At 42.5% G+C, this 16,382-nt stretch overlaps 1 long non-coding RNA gene across 2 annotated transcripts; it reads right to left on the bottom strand.

Moving 5' to 3' along the window:
* Positions 1-1,859: 1,859 nt before the first annotated feature.
* On the bottom strand, positions 1,860-11,445 carry LOC123573052 (uncharacterized). 2 transcript variants are annotated; one of them, XR_006697789.3, is made up of 4 exons: positions 9,582-11,445; positions 8,871-9,472; positions 4,667-4,886; positions 1,860-4,037 (listed from the first exon to the last, which is right to left on the bottom strand). It is a non-coding gene; the product is annotated as an uncharacterized lncRNA (long non-coding RNA). The 2 variants fall into 2 exon arrangements; XR_012434399.1 differs by having other exon boundaries at positions 8,871-11,432.
* Positions 11,446-16,382: the final 4,937 nt, after the last annotated feature.

The following is a 16,382-nucleotide window of genomic DNA, read 5'->3' on the forward strand; positions in this document are numbered from 1 at the left end:
AAGAGAATTTATTTTATTATTTCCTGTACCTCTTACTCAGTCTCCAGTAAATATTTATTGTACGGATAAATAAGTGACCTGGCAAATTGTAGGCACTTAATAAATACTTGTTCAATTATTGAATTGTACATGGAAATTAAGTCATATTTTCATTCAGTCAGGAAGTTACCTATTTTGAGAAACATCTAATGTATCCTATGTAAAGTGACTTTCTTCTCCACTTAAAATTCCTAGTTTTCTTTTTAGTTTTAAATAATCTGGAAAATAATCTATGTTACAGAAAATCTGGAAACCACAGAAGAAAATAATAATGATGCAGAATCCATTCACGTCAAATTAAAAACTTGTATTGTGTATATAATTTTAAATCCTGCTTTTTACATAATCATGACTATTTTGTTACATCATTAACCTTTTTGGCTTAACGTCCTTTTTAGTGGCTATACAACATTCTGACTTATCAATGTGTCTTAATTTTAGCTATTTCTTTTGTTATTTACACTGTAGGTTGGTTTTAATTTTTCACTATTATAAATGACATTTAGCAATGAAAAGATTGAATATAAATTCCTGCTTGCTTTTCTGATTATGTGCTTAGAATCGATTTTAAAAACTCTTCTTTTTCTCCTAAGGTGTTCGGTCAGGGCAGCGTATTCAAGTAAAGACTGGCAGTTTCTGCCTTTCATTAGTGACGCTGGGTAAAGGTAAACATGGTTACTAGCTGTTAGTTTGCTGATTGTCCTTTCTTAAAAGATAGTGACCCAATATTTTTGAATACTGTAGCCTTGTGGCCAGCTCCTGAACTGTATCTTTAACATAGCCAGGCTTATGACCCAACCCTCTATCTCCCACACCCTCTGCCCCCAAACCTGGGTGCTCTGGACATTCCCATGACAGCCAAAGAACGATTTTGAAAAAGCTGAGATTGATGTGGCCCATTCAGGCGTGCAGTCTTTAGGTGGAAGGGATAAAAGGTAAGTGCATTTTTATGATAGCTTTCAGTCATCTTGAACACCTATTGCCCTAACTGAACTCACCGCCTGAGTTTATGCCCCTGGTAACTCTGAAGAGTACACTGGGCTCTAATACAAACTCAAGGACATGCTGATTCTTTTTTTTTTTTCTTTTCTGGGACAAAGTCTCGCTCTGTCCCCCAGGCTGAAGCGCAGTGATGTGATCTCGGCTCACTGCAACCTCCGCCTCCGGGGTTCAAGCGATTCTCCTGCCTTAGCCTCTTCACTAGCTGGGATTACAGGCATGCGCCACAACACCTGGCTAATTTTTGTATTTTTAGTGGAGATGGGGTTTCACCATGTTGGCTAGGCTGGTCTCAAACTCTTGACCTCAGGTGATCTGCTTGCCTCAGCCTCCCAAAGTGCTGGGATTACAGGTGTGAGCCACGGCGCCCAGCCAAGGACACGCTGATTCTATAAAGACAGTGTGGGACAGCAGATTATCCTTTCTTCTTGCTGTCTAAAATAGCCCATTAGAAGAGGAGACCAGGTGACGTGGCTCACTAGCACTTTGGGAGGCTGAGATGGGAGGATCCCTTGAGCTACGAGTTTGAGGACTTTGTAAAAAAACAAAAAGAAGAGGAGATAGGTATATTTTAGTCCAATACATTGTATAAGCAATGCCACAGCATGAGGAACAGCATATCTTTATATTTATTTAGAGACAGTCCATGCTCAGCTAAAAACCCAAGTGGCTATTGATTTTAACTGAACCGAGCAGAAATTGCCACAGGGTGAAAAATCCAGAACTGGTTATAGACATCAGCTCTGTACAGGAAGGCATCTGTGTAAATCCTTCCTGCCACTGGCTATGGTCTCCAGCAGCAACTGGGATAGAGGCTGAGTGACCTGCATGGTAAGACACAGCTGATGGTACAGGATGGAGCACAAGAAGGTCACATGGCTCAGAAGAGTATCAAGAGAGTCAGAATACCAAGCACCCACTTCTCCTTTTAGAAGTTGTGTGGGTTCCAGGGCCTGACGTGGGGTGGGGGGAGCGGGGAGGGATAGCATTAGGAGATATACCTAATGTAAATGACGAGTTAACAGGTGCAGCACACCAGCATGGCACATGTATACATATGTAACAAACCTGCATGTTGTGCACAGGTACCCTAGGACTTAAAGAATAATAATAATAATAATAAAGAAGTTGTGTGGGTTACTGTTCCCTGAGAGGTTGGTAGGTCCAGCAGAAAGAAGTTCTTTGAGGGACAGGGGAGTTGGGGAGTTGAGGTCATGTATTGGGGAGCTGTGTGCCCCAGGCCTGAGATGAGCACAGAGGCCTCCTCAGGCCTGAGATGAGCACAGAGGCGAGGACGGTCAACAGAATGGTGGAGGGAAGGCAGGTAACTGTCACCATAACCACCTTCACAGCCAGCTAGTTCATTCTGTTGCTCTGGCATTTTTTGTTTTAGAATAAAATAAACTCTTTGCCTGGAAAGAGATGATAGGCAGGATTAAAGCAGGCATTTATTAATTAATAGCATGAACTTTAAATAAGTGATACACACACTTAGCTATAGCCCAAACAGTGTGTTTCTTGTTTTTTTTTTTATAAATCACATGGCCAACAAACCTCACCAATATATTTTTACAAGGCTGTTAAATGCTGCCAACACTCTGTGACGTTGAGCCAAATTATTCTGGAATATCGTGGTAAAAACACCATGTTTTTGTGAAAGACTAGAAATACCAGGGGAGCAATCCACAAAGCTCATAAATGTCTCAGTGTAAACCGGAATGTCTCAGTGTGAGCCAGCCCCTTGGGGCTGAGGGTCTCACCTCCTTACCTTTGATGGCTTGTGGGGGTAGAGTTAGGCTCAGTGGGGCTTCTCATTTGGAGGCAGGGGAGCCAAAACCTGGGTCTTTTAAAATCCTGAGACTGTATCTCATAACTAGAGTTGGGACTTTCACCTCAGTAAGTGCCAGTGATCTTTTCCAAGAGCCGATCTCAGAGCTGGTAGGAGCTCAGCTTGCAGGAGCCTGGAGCATGTCTCCTCGACGTCATTGATCTCAAGCAGGCCCAGCATCCAGCTTTCACCAAATGCTCACTGCATCCAGGGCCAGGCTGGCCTGCCGCCTACCTTACTAGGTGCCATCCTAGCCAGTGCTGCTTCCCACCACTCCCACTGGGACTTCCTTCCTGCCTTACTGCGGCCCCTCTTAATCCAGCCAGATTGCATAATTAGCAAACTGTGCTTCAGTCTGTACTTCAGTGCAAGGAGATTCAAAGGACTGGGAGTTTGGCAAAGATTTGAGTAGTAGACAAACCAGAGTACAGCTGAGAGGCTGTGGAGTGTGCAGATGATTCACATCTGGCTTTCTGCAGAGGTTCTCAAAGAGCTGGCGTGATGCATGGTCTCCCACAGTGCTAAGGGAGATAGCACATGAGTGCTGGCTGAAGACATTGAAATTTACTGGGGTACAGCAAACACACAGGTCATCAGCATCAGCGTATAACACACGTCCTGGAGCAAAGAGTAAGTGTACCATAAATATTTACTAAAAGAGAAGGGTAATTCCAACCACAGATAACATTGTGAAGGACAGAAAGAAGTATTTTCATACTGGGAAGTGTGGATCATTAGTTCTTTCCCCAGTAGCAACGCCCCTCCCTACCCCAATCTACCTTCTGAAGGGAGAGTCCTCTGGATATGTAATGGGGCTACATTTACCTCTTCAATGTATCCCCGGCAGTTTTTCTGCCATTCAGATGAAGCCATGACCACTGAGTAGGAAAGAAAGAGGACTTGACTTAAGGAAGGTCTTACTGGGTGGAACAAGGAGAGGAGAGTGCTCCTGCCTTTGTGGATGGGCATGAACTTGAGAGGAGATGTAAAGTGGAGGCAGAGGTCAGCTCGAGCGCCTGGTGCCACCTGCAGCGGTTAGGTGAGGTGTTGGCAGCAGGGTAGGCTCTGCCTACCAGCAGTGGGCCCTGGAGCACATCCTTCTGTCCCTCTCCTCCTCCACCCAGTCCAGCCCTCTGTCACGAAGTGTTTCCCAGGCTACCGTGACTGGAACCTGCAAATGCAAAATAAAAGAACAAAAAACGGATGGGGCCAAAATAATGTGGTCTGTGCTTGCCATCTGTGAGTTTTCAGAGTGATTTTGCTTCCAGCCTCCCCTCCAGAGGCGCTGACATTACTTTCATATGCAGAGCTTCCCCTATCCTGGCAGCCTTCTTTGGCTGCCAGAAATAGAGTATCCAGGTTGAGAAGCCTCCCCAGAGATCTGATCCACTCAGGAAGAATGTTCTCTGTGGCTGTGACTCCGTGGGATCTGGACAGCATTTACTTCTGCTGATGCACTGAGTGTGTGCTGTGTGTCTGGACAGCCTTGTGCATCATGGGAAGGTGAAAGGGCTGTGCAGCAGCTCTTTCATCATCAACATCAGCCCAGCACATGGAACCTTCAATGACCCCATATTTCTCCATGGGTCATTTCTTAATGAATAATTCTAAGCCTTTCCTCTTTGCTTTCGACACTCTGCTCGGTCTGCCCCCATCCTGCTTATGCAAGTCGTTTTGTACTTGTCCTTAATATCCCTTCCTCTGTCTGGTCGCCCTATTGGCCTCATTATTAAATTTCTCATCTTCCATAGAATCTTCCAGGTCTCCTGGCTCTCCTCCCTTCTGATCAGTGACACTTACTATACAGTTGGCGTTCATTGTGCACCATCTTCAAAGCTCACTCTTGTCTTTTGTGTCAGTCTTGTCTCCCACTCAGCTCATTTAAAACACATGGAGGTCAGAGTTATGATCTAATTTTTCTCCCCAGGCCCCATTTTGGTAAACACAGACAAGAGCGGTGCTTTCCTTGGAGTTCAGGAATTCCTAGGCAGGAGATCCAGTGATTTTCAGCTGTGACCTGCTGTGGAACAGAGAGGGACAAGTCAGTTAGTTCTTAGAAGGGGAAAAGGAATGGGGCAGTTGCTGCCCGACAACAAGGAAAATTCCTCATCAATCCTTGGTTATTCTCAACTAATCACAAAGATACTGGAACACTATACCTATTATTTGGTGCATGAGCAGGAATAGTAGGCACTGCCCTGAGCCTCCTAATTCGAGTAGAGCTGGGCCAACCAGGAACTCTACAATGGGATGACCAGATTTATAATGTTAATGTTGCAACTCCTTCCTTTACATACAAGCAGAACAGGCTCCAGGATGGCCAAGAGGGAGCCTGCTCCTTCCTGCTGTGCTGTTCCTCAGCTTCACTTTTCTCTCAAGGCATTGTGACCTAAAGTCAGGCCTGGAGAAGAAACTCTAGCCTCGGTTCCTGCTTGGAGGAAATCCACACCACTTCACACGCTGGGCCCATCCTTGGGTGGGGAGGGTTTGTGGGAAGGAGAGAGGCATTTGCCACAAGAAATTGCGCGTTTGGCAGTCTGGCTGCCGCAGGCTCCCATCCAAGCACTTCTTCTGCAGTACGAAGAGGACTCTTCTCCCTCTTGGCTTCCTCTCATTGGTCATAAGGGAGAAGTGGGAGAAACCACAGCCAGAAAGGCTGCAACTCTCTCCCCCTACCCTAAGGAGGGTGGAAATGGAAGCCCCCAGGTCCCCTGGAGTGAGCATTCTGCTTCAAGGAAGACCTGCTGCCTGCCTGCTGTCCCCTCTCTCATATGCCCTCTTTGTTTTTAAGAACCTGCGGTCTATACCCACTTCCCTCCTCCAAGAAGTACTTGAGATGCTTTTTGTTGTGCCCAGTGGCAACAACCAGGAGGGCCCATGGTGACAGTCACTCGGCGGCAGGATAAGGCCCCACCCCACAGTTTAAGGCCCAGGCAAGCATGGGGGTGTTGGGGGAGAAAAGAGACAAGGGAGGGAAGGAGGAGCCCCTTGGGAACAAATGTTCCTCTATCTTGGACTCTCCGCGTTGATGTTGAGTCTCTGGATCGTACAACTCCTACCCACTGCCAGGGGACTGAGGGAGTCTCAAGCTTGGATGCTGGCTGGAGGTGGGAGTCTAGGGCAGGGAAAACCTTCATATTTGTTGACAAAAACTTTAAACATCTTATTTAAAAATGTGTGCACTCCACTACTCTGTTGTAGAGCACAGCTCCCACTTCCCAGCCCTAATTTTGGGCTAATTTGTATGAGTTATGTCATCTGGGGCAAAAGAGGGAGAAGAAAAACCACAGACTTTTACGGACACTCCACTGTGTGCTATGTCAAGCCCTTCACACCTGTTATCGCCTTCTCACAGCCCCTTGCAGAGGTATTTTTCTATACATCGTATCAATGAGGAAGTGAGGGCAAGAGGAGGTGAGTTACCGCTGACAATGATCTTCACGTCACCCTCCTGCAACTCTGTCCTATCATTTATGCCCTTGTCCATTCCACTGCTGCTCACGGTGTCCTCGCTGTTCCTTGACCTGCCATGCTTCCTTGTACTGAAAGTCCTTTGCTGTAGCCAGGGCACCCTTGCAGCACTCTTCCCCTGGGAATCCCAAATAACTGCTTGGCTAATTCTTCATAGCTTTCATGCCTTTGCTCAAATCTCCTGTTCTCTACTGGCCCATTCTGACCGCTGGCTCTTAATACTACAACGTGTGCTGCAGCCACACTCTGCATCCCTGAGCCTCCAGGTCATCTTACTCTGTTCCACTTTTAAACTTTGCAATAGCTCCTATCATCTCCTAACTCTTATATGATTGACTTACTTATGAAGTGTATTGTCTTCTGCTAGAATGTAAGCTGCATAACAGCAGGGAACTTGGCCTTTCTTGTCCACTGATGTTTGCCAAGCACTTGGAATGGTGACACGCATATGGTAGGCACTCAGTCCATAGCTAATGAATCAATTTTTATGAAACGTCACCCTAGCCTTGTTCTAGTAAGAGGCAGAGCTGGACTCAACTCAAAAGCTGGTCGTCTTGCCTTCCCACCAAAGAACCCACGGCCTGTCCAGGTAGAGAGCATATTGTTGGTTGCTCAAAAGATGCCTGTTTGTTAGATTTCACCATTAGACTGCTCCTTCATAGCAGAGATGCCAGACTGATGTCTGTGAACATAGGACCTTGCCTTGTCTTTCCTGAGTTACAGGTTTTCCCATGGGCCCACCTGTTGCTGGCATCCTGCTGTTTCAATGAGGTGGCACACTCCTGGTCACAGGGCACCAACCTCTATGGTCCTTGGGAGTGTCCCCAAAACAGCACAAGTTGTTGGATCCATGCTGGATGCTTAAGACACATGCTTGAGATCTCTCCAAGTCAGACACCTGTCAAATCCAGGGTTGGCTCTCAGCCTCTGCTTGAAGGATTTGCTTTCTAGGAAATGATGGAGGGAAACAGCTGGGGCTTGCTTGTAAGATGTCAGCTGGAAGTGCCAGGCCAGGACAGAGCCTGAGAGGGTGTGAGGAGAAGCCAGTGGAGAAGGGAAATCACGTTACCAGGGTGGCTGCTTTCTGGGCAGGAAAGCAGTTGAGTCTTAGGGCTGGGCTGCTGCAGTGGTTTTGTTCTGTGTTTTTTTTTTTTTTTTTTTTTGAGACGGAGTCTCGCTCTGTCGCCCAGGCTGGAGTGCAGTGGCATGATCTCGGCTCACTGCAAGCTCCGCCTCCCGGGTTCACGCCATTCTCCTGCCTCAGCCTCCCGAGTAGCTGGGACTAGAGGTGCCCACCACCATGCCTGGCTAATTTTTTGTATTTTTAGTAGAGACAGGGTTTCACCGTGCTAGCCAGATGGTCTCAATCTCCTGACTTCATGATCTGCCCGCCTCGGCCTCCCAAAGTGCTGGGATTACAGGCATGAGCTACTGCGCCCGGCCTCTGTTTTGTTTTTAATTAGAATTTGGGATGGAGGTGTTTACTGTAAAGAAACTCCATACCATGAAGGCACAGTTGGGCCAACTGGTGGGGTCCACCAGCTTTAGATTACAAACATGTAGCTGTTCATCTTTACCTCAGTTTCCTCAGTATAGATCCTCCTGTGAACTCCCATTCATCTGATCTTTTTACCTATTACGTGTGTGGTTCTGGTTTCTGTTTTGTTTTTCACATTTTTGTTCCTGTTATTGGCTGACCTTGTTTATGCTGGCATTAAGGGCAATTTTCATTGTAATCTCAATAGCTTGGTAATAAAAAGTTACACATTGTATGGATGTTGGGCAGAAGGGAACATTCATATTTATTCTCATACTCACTGGCTCACTATTAATGTTTCTACAATAGCCCAGGAATTAATGTTTTAATGAAAACTCCAACTGCTCAGGAATACCATCCTGGCACATATTAACCCAGTTAATGAGCAGCCATTTAGATTGGCATTTGGTCAACAACAAGCATTTCTTTCTCACAAAAGAGAGTAATGGGATTCATTTAGCATTTCCTAGCTTGTGGCATCTATTTCAACATAAATCTCTATATGGAGATTGATTGCATATATAACTATAAAGCAGAGTATTTGGGGGAATAGTATGATGAAGAAAATCAGAACACAAGCACAGATCAGGCCTTGGCTGATGGCATGCAGGAAGCCAATGCATATTCTTGGGAACAGCACTTAGAAAATGGACTTAGTGAAAATAAATCACTTATATATAATTTCCTACTGCAAGAAGTTGATATCTGCAAATATTGTCAGTACTTGGAATGAACATGTCATTCCTTTTGTTAATTCTGGATGATTTTCTTAGTTTTGCTCCCAAAAGAGATACATTTTCTCTTTATGGGCTGCTTTGTAATGAAAGATCTCAAAGCATGTCTCGGGATGCGGATTGTCACTTTTTGATCACCTAACAAATAAATGAAACAAATCTTTTAGAGAGCACCCGAGTGGCTTTGAGACAACATTCTCAACTCCCCAGAGTGTACTGGTTAGCAGCATGCAGTTTGTTCATGGCCCCTTGACAAACCCACCTGCTCTAGCAGAAACATACTGGGTATTACCCAGAAGCAGCTTCCTTTTCCACATGTGCATCTCTTCTTTGATTTCTTCTTCTTCTTCCTCCTCCTCCTCCTCTTCTTCTTCCTCTTCCTCTGCCTCTCCTTCTTTCTTCTTCTTTCTTTTCTTCTTTCTTCTTCTTTCTTTTCTTCTTCTTTCTTCTTCCTCTTCCTCTTCTTCTTCTTCCCCCTTTCTTCTTCCTCCCTTCTTCTTCCTCCCTTCCTCCTCCTCCTCCTCCTCCTCCTTCTGCTTCTGCTTCTTCTTCTGAGATGGAGTTTTGCTCTTGTTGCCCAGGCTGAAGTGCAATGGTGTGATCTCAGCTCACTGCAACCTCTGCCTCCTGGGTTCAAGCAAATCTCCAGCCTCTGCCCCCCAAGTAGCTGGGATTACAGGTGCGTGCCACCACACCCAGCAAATTTTTGTATTTTTAGTAGAGATGCAGTTTCACGATGTTGGTCAGGCTGGTCTCAAACTCCTGATCTCAGGTAATCTACCCACCTCGGCCTCCCAAAGTACTGGGATTACAGGTATGAGACACCATGACTGGCCTCTTCTTTGGTATTTCTAATTGAAATTCCTAAATAAATAAAAAAAACCATGTTTACTGTCTGTTACTGGGAGCATGGAAGAAAAGACGAGCAATTTTAGCAGAATTCTACAGATCCAAATAGATCCGTGTAACAAACCTGCATTTGGGGGGCTCCTGGTTAATGGAACCATTTGTATTTAATTGTTTACTGTAGCATCTGTCTGAAACAGTAGTTTCCAATCTTTTTCAGGTCACAGGCTCTCCTCCTCCTCATCTTTTGAGAGTCTGATTAAAGTTTTGTATCTTCATTTCTGAAAAATACACATATATGCACACCCCCTGAGACCCCAATCCTGGACCCCTGGGTCAATAATCACTCATCTGACACCATGCCAAAACTTTGTTGTGTTTATATGTTCTTTGGTGTGCACTCTAGAAATGTACCAGAATTATGCTGTTTATGTTAAAACATGTGCATATACTACCTATGTATGTGAATGACATTTTCTCTACTGAATGATTACATGAATGAATCTTCATACACGTATGAAGATATATCATAAAAAGTCAAAGGTGATAATGTCAGTATTGTTCCTCTTATTTGCACTGGCCATTTAAACATTCAACACTAAAGCTGCTGGGTGACATTGCAGCTGGTAAGTTATCTTACGGAAACTGCTCTTAAATATGATCTTTCCATTCTCATAATCCCAAATGCCTTTTTATTCTTGTTTCATTTGAATGATTTATGTAAACAATCACAGCCTTCCTACTCTCCAGTCTTTAGAGAACAGATACTTTTTGGGTGCATACTATGTATAAGGCCCTTTGCATTCTGTGAAAAAACAGAACAAAACAACACTTCTCCATAATATTCTGTCAAGCCTGCACATAACTGTAATTCCAAAAAAGGTCTTGCCAAAAGCAATTAAATTCTGACCTGAATTAGCAATTTTATTAATTACATTTCAAGCAAGCCAATTACTTGTTTGTTTAATGGATTTCTTATTATGAACTGATTATAGACCATTAATGTTCATTAACATACCAAACTAGATTTCATGTCTCCTGCACCATATACTGGAAATAACACCAGTCAACACTTTGCTAGCATCAGTTATAAAGGATACGTGTTGCAGTCACACTCTCAGTCAGGCTTGGGAAGTAGATAACTACTCAAGAACAACTTATGAGCTTGCTAACCCCTGTGCGTTTAGCTGTAATAGAAAACTTTGATATGGAAGGCCCTCAAGAGTGTTGTCCAAATGAAATTCCTGGATTTGAGGAGAAGGTAATTATGAAAGAGATAACTTTGTCCTGGCATATGGTTTATGTATAGTGAAACTTTTGCTTAAAATTCCAGGAGGAGGAGTAGGGGAATGAGAGGAATAGGAAATGCAAGAATCAGACTCTCTCTGAGAGAAGAGTAGGAAGAGAGACAATGTTTATTTTCCATTTTGAAAAATAGCATCTTAGCTCAGTAGAATCAAGTTCGAACTCGCGTATTCATGCAAAATCTAGGGGCTTCAATAAAAAAAGACCTCTGGCCAGCCAGTATACACACAATTGTTGAATACCTAAAAGAATGGGTACCATCTATTGATATGGATTGTACCCAGTAGGAAAAAGGACAAAAGTTATATTCATAGTCATTTATTAGATACTTATTATGAATTATGAGCAACGTCAAAGATGAATAGGCATAAGTACAACATTTTTCTATAAAAGGGAAACCATAGCTTACATATTGTTTTCTAGCCAATCAACTTTAGACTTTAAAGTTTTTCCAATTTGTCTTCTGAACATGTGTTTCAAACAATCTTCTACATTGGATATTTTGGTTGTTTCAACTCTTACCTATTACAAATAACACAGAGTAGCAATGACTAGCTGAAAATAAATAAGGAACAAATGAGAAAAATGCCCAATCCCATTTCTTTAAAAGTGACAAAAAGTGTTTAAATTCTGGACCCATAAAGTGTTGAAAAACAACCCCATTGTACAACAGAATTATAACACTTGGCAAAAGGGACTGGAATATTCATTTTTGACCAATTTCTGGTACTGACCAATTTATATTTGTTCAATTTCTAAAGTTAAATTGCTTTTGACAAGTTGTTTTTGTCTAAATCACTAGTAGAAAGAGAGACTGGCAACAAATAATTGCAATATAATGTAGTAAGTACATCCGTTAAGGCTTATAGAAGACACTAACAGAACAAAACGGAAGGAGACAGGGAAAGCTTCAGAGGTGACATTTGAACTGGACTTGAAAGAGTAGGTATTGCCATCTAAGCTCAGTGAGAAATTCAGAACAAGATGTTCCAAAACGTCTTTTCTCTAAGTAATTCTTTTAAAAAAATCACAGGGTTCCAGGTGGATGAGTACTGTGCTATTAAGCTAATAGAGTCAGTGTCTTAAAAATAATCTAAGTTCTCTCTCTTACATGATCATTTAGCTTTCATCATTTTTATGCTCCACTTGGTAGAATATAAAATGAGGCTGGTATATTTGGGTTGGCAGATGAAGGCTTAGGAAAGTGTTACTGTCAGTCATATGAAAATTTGGAGTTAGGATCAGTTGTGATCCAAAGCAGGGTGGGCAAAGTTTAATCACTGACATCTAAAATGATCATTTTGATGGCCATGCCTTCTACAGGTTTTATTTTAGGCTTATCTGTCTTTCTAGTCTCTGAGAGCAAGTCCTTCATGAACTCAGATATTCTTCTCTGAAATCGTTTCTTCGATGGAAACCACTTATTAAATATCATTTTTGAACTTTCATGGGTGTGCCATTTGTAGCTTCTCACTGGCAAGTTCAGTACTGAAATACGAAGGAGCTCTTAAAGGCTCAAAAAAATACATCCATTATTTTTGCTGTGTGGGGTCAGGGAGGACACAGAGATCACAATCAAGCCTCGAAACCTGTCAGTGTCTAGTCGCTGGTGGTCTTGAGGTTTCTTTATTTCAATGAAGACCTCTCAAGCTAAGCAGAGGCTCCAAATGGTGAATTGTGATTAGGCTACAGTCACTTTTGCCAGTCATTTAACTGTTTTCTCTCATCTCTATTTCCCAAACTTTCTCAGCTTGGCCCTGCATCTCAGGGAACTCGATTTTTCAGACTCCCTTGTCCTGTTTTCCTGGTAGTCTTGACAAGTGGGAGGCACTGGCAAAAGACTGGAAGGAAGGAGACCCCAGGATATGTCTCCTATTCACTATGCTTCTAGTGATGTCTCTGGCAATTGCTACATCTCCTTCATATTCTGCCTCCTATTGGACTACTGCTTCTCTCTGTCATCTCACTTTCTGCTGGGAAGTCCTCCATTGCATATCTATTAATAGTTCATGCTCTGCTTCCTATTTCTGGTCTGTGGTGCCATCACTTCCACATTGTGTCTTTCCATCTCCTACCCCAGATAGAAGCATCCTGCTCTTGTTAATTGCAGTATTGTCATCAGAATTCATCATCCTCTGTGTGGCTTCTCAGCTCTCTCATCACAGGTGTAACCAATTCCCTGTGTTAAATTTCTTCTTTTTGAGATAGAGTATTTTCTGTTTTTCTGGCTGATAACACTACTTGTAATGACAAATATAATGATTATGAAAGAATCTGAGAGGCAAGACTAAACCAGGAAGAAGTTGAATCCCTGAATAGATCAATAACAAGTTCTGAAATTGAGGCAGTAATTAATAGCCTACCACCAAAAAATGCCCAGGACCAGATGAATTCATAGCTGAATTCTACAAGAGGTACAAAGAAGAGCTGGTACCATTCTTTCTGAAAGTATTCCAAACAATTGAAAAGGAGGGACTCCTCCCTAATTCATTGTATGAGGCCAGCATCATCTCAATACCAAAACCTGGCAGAGACACAACAAAAAAGAAAACTTCAGGTCAATATGCCTAATGAACATGGATGTGAAATTCCTTGATAAAATAGTGGCAAACAGAATCCAGCAGCACATCAAAAAGCTTATCCACCATGATCAAGTCAGCTTCATCCCTGGGATGCAAGGCTGGTTCAACATACACAAATCAATAAATGTAATCCATCACATAAACAGAACCAACGACAAAAACCACATGATTATTTCCATAGATGCAGAAAAGACCTTTGATAAAATTCAACAACCCTTCATGTTAAAAACTCTCAATAAACTAGGTATTGATAGAACATACCTCAAAATAATAAGAGCTATTTATTATAAACCCATAGCCAATATCATATGGAATAGGCAAAAACTAGAAGCATTCCCTTTGAAAACAGGCACAAGACAAGGATGCCCTCTCTCACCACTCGTATTCAACGTAGTATTAGAAGTTTTGGCCAGAGCAATCAGGCTAGAGAAAGAAATAAAGGGTAGTCAAATAGCAAGAGAGGAAGTCAAGTTGTCTCTGTTTGCAGATGACATGATTGTATATTTAGAAAACCCCATCATCTCAGCCCAAAAGGTCCTTAAGCTGATAAACAACTTCAGCAAAGTCTCAGGATACAAAATCAATGTGCAAAAATTACAAGCATTCCTATACACCGATAATAGACAAGCAGAGAGCCAAATCATGAGTGAACTCCCATTCACAATTGCTACAAAGAGAATTAAATACCTAGGAATACAACTTACAAGGGATATGAAGAACCTCTACAAGGAGAACTACAAACCACTGCTCAAGGAAATAAGAGAGGACACAAACAAATGGAAGAACATTCTATCTTCATGGATAGGAAGAATCAGTGTTGTGAAAATGGCCATACTGCCCAAAGTAATGTATAGATTCAATGCTATTCCCAAACTACCATTGACATTCTTCACAGAATTAGAAAAAACTACTTTAAATTTCATATGGAACCAAAAAGGAGACCATACAGCCAAGACAATCCTAAGCAAAAAGAACAAAGCAGGAGGCATCATGCTACCTGACTTCAAACTATACTACAAGGGTACAGTAACCATAACAGCATGGTACTGGTACCAAAACAGACATATAGACCAATGGAACAGAACAGAAGCCTCAGAAATAACACCATACATCTACAACCATGTGATCTTTAACAAACCTGACAAAAACAAGTAATGAGGAAAGAGTTCCCTATTTAATAAATGGTGTTGGGAAAACTGGCTAGCCATATGCAGAAAACTGAAGCTGGACCCCTTTCTTACACTTTATACAAAAATTAACTCAAGATGGATTAAAGACTCAAATGTAAAAACCAAAACCATAAAGACCCTAGAAGAAAACCTAGGCAATACCATTCAGGAGATAGGCATGGGCAAGGACTTCATGTCTAAAACACCAAAAGCAATGTCAACGAAAGCCAAAACTGACAAATGGGATCTAATTAAACCAAGGAGCTTCTTCACAGCAAAAGAAACTATCATCAGAGTGAACAGGCAACCTACAGAATGGGAAAAAAATTTTTGCAATCTACCCATCTGACAAAGGGCTAATATCCAGAATCTACAAGGAACTTAAACAAATTTACAGGGAAAAGAAAAACAACAACAACAACAAAAAAAACACAACCCCATCAAAAAGTGGGCAAAGGATATGAACAGACACTTCTCAAAAGAAGACATTTATGTGGACAACAAACATATGAAAAAAAGCTCAACATCACTGATCGTTAGAGAAATGGCAATCTAAACCACAATGAGATACCATCTCACACCAGTCAGAATGGCGATTATTAAAAAGTCAAGAAATTGGCTGGGCACAGTGGCTCATGCCTGTAATCCCACCACTTTGGGAGGCCAAGGTGGGTGGATCATCTGAGGTCAGGTGTTCAAGACCCACCTGGCCAACATTAAAAGTCTCTACTAAAAGTGCAAAAATTAGCTGGGCGTAGTGGCGGGTGCCTGTAATCCCAGCTGCCCAGGAGGCTGAGGGAGGAGAATTGCTTGAACCTGAGAGATGGAGATTGCAGTGAGCCAAGATTGTGCCACTGCACTCCAGCCTGGGTGACAAGAGCGAGACTCTGTCTCAACAAACAAGCAATAACAACAACAAAAATAAAAAAAACCCATCAAGAAACAGTAGATGCTGGCAAGGCTGTGGAGAAATAGGAACACTTTTACACTGTTGGCGGAAACGTAAATTAGTTCAACCATTGTCGAAGACAGTGTAGCAATTCCTCAAGGATCTAGAACCAGAAATACCATTTGACCCAGCAGTTGTATTACTGGGAATACACCCAAAGGAATATAAATCATTCTACTATAAAGACACATGCACACATATGTTTATTGCAGCACTATTTACAATAGCAAAGACATGGAACCAATCCAAATGCCCAACAATGATAGACTGGATAAAGAAAATGTGGTATGTATACACCATGGAATACTATGCAGCCATAAAAAAGAATGAGATCATGTCCTTTGCAGGGACATGGATGGAGCTAGAAACCATCATCCTCAGCAAACTAACAGGAACAGAAAACCAAACACCACATGTTCTCACTCATAAGTAGGAGTTGAACAATGAGAACATATGGACACAGGGAGGGGAACAACACACACCAGGGCCTGTCAAGGGGTAGTGGGGTAAGAGGTGATGGGAAGGAGAGCACTAGGATAAATACCTAATGCATGTGGGGCTTAAAATCTAGATGACGGGTTGATAGGTGCAGCAAACCACCATGGCACATGTATACCTATATAACAAACCTGTATGTTCTACACATGTATCCTGAAACTTAAAGTTTTTTTTTTTTTAAAGTACACAGGACGGATTCTCACCTTGATCTCTTCATTATATGCTGCCTGCTTCTCAGGGTTCTATCTAGGTGTATTGGTATATTCTTAGCCACCAGAATCACAGAAAAAGGAAGGGGTTTTTCTGACCCCATTTGAGATGTGGAGTGCATCAATAGTTTAGCCAGTGGTCTCCAAGGGAGTTTCTCCTGTGTACTGGGGAGTCACCAAATGACCTCTGCTCAGTGGAGTATTAATTCTTAGATA

Source organism: Macaca fascicularis, chromosome 4 (assembly GCF_037993035.2).
Source record: "Macaca fascicularis isolate 582-1 chromosome 4, T2T-MFA8v1.1".
NCBI lineage: Eukaryota > Metazoa > Chordata > Mammalia > Primates > Cercopithecidae > Macaca > Macaca fascicularis.